Genomic DNA, 5,577 nt, shown 5'->3' with positions numbered 1-5,577 from the left:
TTCTTTGAGTGAATGCAACCACCCGAGCTTCAGCCGCATCCGCAGAGATGTATGCATAAATGTCACGATCGCCACTGTCATGATCAGGCACCTGTCCTGCGCGGAAACATGATTGAATGCTGAATATAGATTGGCCTTTGCCAATGACTGGGTACACGTGTTGGCCCGTGAATCGCTGACCCGGTCCAACCTGTATGATATATTTATAGTACATGTAGTACAATTTACGAGACTCTCTACCACCATTTTTCAACCGATTCGTCAGTAAGTGTGTTATTTTTATATCAATTTCTCCGACATCCTGCTTAGTAAGAAATTATAGAATGATACGGGTCACGATGTTTTAAAATTCATTTATTTGTTGATGACAGTCAGCTACGGAAATTGATCTCGTTTGTTTCACCACTGGAGTAGTAAGTCGCGTCCTTCACCTTCACCTTGACAAGGTCATTGACCGGTACCGCGCCACGGGCAAACCGATAACCACCCCACCACAACAACAACCAACTTAAAATTCAGTTATGTATTGAGTAACCGGTGACTCATAATTGTAATAATAATATGTGATGAACAAATGCGTCAATATATTTACTTGGTTTTAGGGTTTTTTTGTTATTTTTTATCTGTTTTTCACAAACAGTTATGTTTAATGTATTATTGTTTCAAACTCCAGTTCAACCCGCATAATAAACCAAGAACGTTTCGATCTGTTTTTTTTTTCAGTTTGAAGACGCATTTTTTGGGCTTGTCGGCTTATCTGTGGTTTCGCAGCTACACGGTTTTGCTGAGGGCAATACGAGAGAGAAATGTGTCGACGTAATGTCGTAATATCTCACTACCCCTTGGCTTGCTATCATGTGAATTACGTAGTATACGATGTTTTCGTCGCATTGGGTGTAGTGGTGTGTCAGGTCGACATACATGACGCCAATCAAAAGCAGTGTGGTACCATAGACTCCAGGAGGGTCTATGGTGGTACGTTTCTTCAGCGACGGATTTTGCATGTTGTGTACAGAAACCGATAATAGGGATAATCGGGGTCCACTGATGTATATCGAAGGTATTTTTCGATGTTCTTTTATGAATTCTTGTATTCTTGATATAATGCGTTTTCTCACAAATTAAATAAAGATTTGTTCGAGTCGTTAACAGGGCTGCGATTGGAATTCTTCGCAAACGAGTGGTTGATACGCAGATTGAGAATCTGCGCAAACGTCGTATTAGGTTACGTCACTTTTGATAAGGGAACAATAACAGCACGTTTGGTGACATCATTTAGCCACCGTCAGACAGCTGAGTTGACAGTCATCCCCTTCAAGCGATCAAAATATATTATTATCATATCGCAACTCAGATGTGTACTTTTACGATGACGGCGACGTATGCTGCCTATGTACACACACATGTTATTTCTGTGGTGGTTTCGATTTTCAATTTGCGGCTTGGTTTTTGCGGTTGATGGAATAGAACATTGTATGTATTTATATTGCGTCTTTGGGAAATAACCGTAGCACGGTTAGGGGCCAACAAAACACGACATCCCCGGCTATGAACAGATTATGAACAAACCCATTTGAGTCGTCTTCTGTACGATGATAAAATATACAATCTGTCGAACCCTTCACGTTGCATGTAGTCGTGTGGATACAAAATGAGAAGAGAGCGCTTATCGATAAGACTAGTATATGTATATTCTAGCTTTTCCTCGCTTCATCAGTACGCGTACGTATGGTTAGGTGATGTCCTCTTGGCACAATCACATGTCGTTAATAATATAGCAGACGTAATCACTTTCCTGGAATGTTTCCATTCAGTACTGGACTGGGGATTAATGATTTTATTTCTAACAATGAGGACATATTGATCGCTTTACAGGAGGTCGGAAAGACACTGATAAAAAGCTCGGATAATTTCCCGCGCTTTTAAAGCGCAAAATTCGTTTTTCCTTCTTTGTTGCCGATGTCTATTTGCGTACGTGTTTTTATCCTTTTAAACGTCCCTTTAATATTTCACCTTTGTTCATAAGTGAGAAGGCTCTGGTAAACGTGCAAACAAACGAACAAAACAGTGTCAATATTTCACAAAACAGGGTTCTTATATCTGAAATATATTCCTTTAGTGAGTCCTTCTATTACCGTCCGATTTCCGTTGTTTGTCTCTTCACAGTCTTTTTCCCCCGTGGGTGTATTTAGCTAACATGACGATGCAGTTTTTTTTGTTGTTTTTTGGTAGAATGCATAAATGGGAGGAACTCATCCGATACTGTCTCTGCGGCACAATACGTCCCTAAATTCAATCAATTGGGGAGAAGAAATATTGCATGAGTTGTAACAATGTTACAATAAAACTGGCGCTGAACGTGATCATTGTTACAATTCACATCAACGTAGATGTCTATTTCGTAGCTAATTACAATACCCAGTGCGCCGTTCAACTCATACAAAAGCGACGCTGGCCTCCCACTTCCATTGGCGGGGTTTATTACAACTATATATTTTCCGGCTGTCTGAATGACGTTTAATGTCAGACGAGCTATTGTCAAATTTTTGATCCGTGCACAAAGAACCGGTTACAAATTAATTCCCGGGAACGGGGGCGCATCTAACCTCGTCTACTAATAATGTCTTAGACGCTATACATTGGCAACAAAAACGTTAACAATGACTGCCAGTTATCTTATGTTACGACGTCTTTAAACTTTGAATATTCTAAGCACGTATTATTATTATTATTATTTCGACGCTTAGAGCGAGCATTTAACATTCTCTATCGCGGCAAATGGGAAAGGGCTACCATCTTGGGGCATCATGTTAGCACAAGTGCCGGGTACTTACGATGTAACCTGCCTTGTCGGCCGGGGGTCGTTGGATTGTTCAAATTTCTTAATCGACACCAAAAAAAATCATTCCAGGAAATTATAATGTTGTTTTCTGTTGTTGATACAAAAACGCTCGTCATTATTGTTAGAATGTCTCCATATACTCGATAGTTATTATTGATGCGTCGTTTACTCCGCATCGCTTCATGATTTATTATCAATGAAAATGGTAAAGCGAGGACGAACTTAAAAGGATGACAGTCGTCCGAGTTCAAGAGTGTGATAGGATTAAACGTCAAAAGCATAACAATTACATTCGTGTAGTATTTGCACCCCCCATGTTTTTCTCTCCTGTCAAGTGTCGTCCATTTTATTCGTATGAACTAAAAATTTAAAAAAATATAATAGAAATAGTAAAAATTCACAACTTCCCTGGATAAAGGTGTTTAGGTTCTCGGGTTGTTCTTTTGCAATGACCCGCCCATTGAGTTAATTTCAAGTCAATACAGAGGACAATCTGTCAATTACGCGAGCTGTCTGGTGACATCATTACGTACGCTGCTCCCCATTACGTAATACTAGTACGTGTTCTACCGCCGAGGGCGCTATTGTAATTGTGTTCTTTGTCAGTTGTAAAGAACGAACGCGGGAGGGAAATCCTTTTAGTAACTGCACAGGGTATCTCAGTGTTTAGTGTTACATGTTCATTTTGTGTTTACTACGTTGTCATGACAATGCATAATAATAACAGATTGATTTCGAATTGTTCACATACGTGCATATAAAAATGTATTATGTTGATTTCATTTCAATATATCCCAACAAACTATTGGATTTGTGCCAAAAATGTATGAGGCGACGGCTGGAACAGTTGATAATGTTGGTTCAGGGTCGCTGAAATCAAGGTTTCGCTTCCTAATAACAATTAACATATGAAAGGATTCGCGCGATAGTCGGGCGCCCCTCGAAATTATGATATTGGCCAACAGCTGCTGTGAATAAAATACACTATGTATGCACAATGTTACATATCTCGGTGTTGGTGCCTATTTTAAACATGTCTGATTCATCCAAAACTCTCCATTCGTCGGTCAAATCATTTTGACATTCAGTTTTCATTGTTATTTGCATTTCCAACAAAAGAAAAATGACATCATCGCACCAATAATTCCAAAACGATATGTTGGCCCGATGCCAACAGTCAGACGACAGACACCGTTGTTACATCCCCCTCATTACGTATAATATATTTAATGACTCAACGCTCGACTATGTCTACCAGCACGCGCATTAATATATTCACAAGTACCATCCACAGTTTTAGACGCCAAACAAGCACACAAAAAACTTATTTTATTTCTGAAAATAAAGCTACGGCATGAATTGATGTTCATAACCGCAACATCGCGTGTGCTGTGATTCACTGTGTGGGTCGATGTGGAATACATTTTGTGTAGCATCGATTTTTTCCACCGTATATTTTTTTTTATTGACGGACTACCACAGATCAAAACAACATTCACCATGTGAACGGCGTCACTTACACCCACACACGTCATAGTCGCTCTTCGTCTCTAGGGGGCGCGACTTATTGTAATCGTGTATCCCGCAAGCACAACGCGTAATTTTTAATCATTAATTTTTGATTATATTGGATTTGAAGCAGGTGGCCATCGCTTGGTGTATTACGCAATATTAACGCTCTAGTCTCCAGACAGTCGAACTGGAAAAAGCTGCCAAAAATGAACCTGATACCGTATATCAGAAAAGCACACCTGTTCAGTGTCCTGTTCGCTGTCGCTGCAATGTCCCCGACACAGCTGTGAACCACGCACGCTGACCCCCGATCGGTACATCATCAAGACATCCGTCACAGCCGGTGTCGTCTCACCTTTGCTGGGATCGTGTGGGAGCTTTCCACTATTTCTGGGTTATCTTTTTGTTCCGATGATTCTACGTCACAAAGGAGAGATAATTGGTAAAGTAAACGATGAATTCGCGATTATTGTGCGCGGTGGGAATGTCTCCAGTTGTGTCACACGACCGATGACGGAGGGCAAATGTTTGCCCGGATTGTCAAACATGATTGTACGCAATATTGTGTTTATTTAATCATTATTTTATCGGTTTGGAATTGCTGTGGTCTGAGCAACGAATAGCACAAGATACGATGGCGATACTGGGCCGCGTCCGTAAATATCATCGTGAAACATAATTCGTAGCGAAATCGCGCGTCGTACATCTACATGTTTGCATCGACTAATTTAAATGAGTCGCATCGCGGTCGCATCATTACACCGAAAGAATGGTTGCACAACAGAGTCGTCGTCCCGGGGTCGTCGTCATGCTGAAAGCTTTTACTAAACGTCAGTGTGCAGCTTTCGTCGGGACGCGCTCAGAATTTTTAACGAAACCAGGCAGACTAGGCGTAATGCTATCGCTTCTGCAAACGTACCTGGGGATTGATGAGCTGTCTGCGGATCTCAAGGACACGGTATGACATATATCATGGCCGAAGCGCCTACGATAATCATGACAAAAACAAACTACTATGAAAAACATACTGATATAAATATCTACGATGGTCAACCTGATTGTAACTGATTTTCCCGATGATATAGGCACGTGATGGCGTCCCGGGGGCGTCCCCTGGTCTACTCGTAATAATCTCCCATCCACGAGAATATGCGAAAGAAACACACGAGTTCTCTCACTAAGTCGTTTTTTTTTCTCGCGGCGAAATGTACAATTCAATACTA

The 5,577-nt window shown here is 40.9% G+C and overlaps 1 long non-coding RNA gene across 1 annotated transcript; it reads left to right on the top strand.

Moving 5' to 3' along the window:
* LOC146731983 (uncharacterized) lies at nt 1-1,149 on the top strand. The gene is made up of 2 exons (XR_014927046.1): nt 1-264; nt 724-1,149. It is a non-coding gene; the product is annotated as an uncharacterized LOC146731983 (long non-coding RNA).
* Nucleotides 1,150-5,577: the final 4,428 nt, after the last annotated feature.

The sequence above is a fragment of the Saccoglossus kowalevskii genome, chromosome 18, assembly GCF_978046115.1.
Source record: "Saccoglossus kowalevskii chromosome 18, keSacKowa6.1, whole genome shotgun sequence".
Classification (NCBI taxonomy): domain Eukaryota; kingdom Metazoa; phylum Hemichordata; class Enteropneusta; family Harrimaniidae; genus Saccoglossus; species Saccoglossus kowalevskii.
Note: the sequence above shows the minus strand (reverse complement) of the source record. Positions and strands in the feature narration are given on the sequence as shown.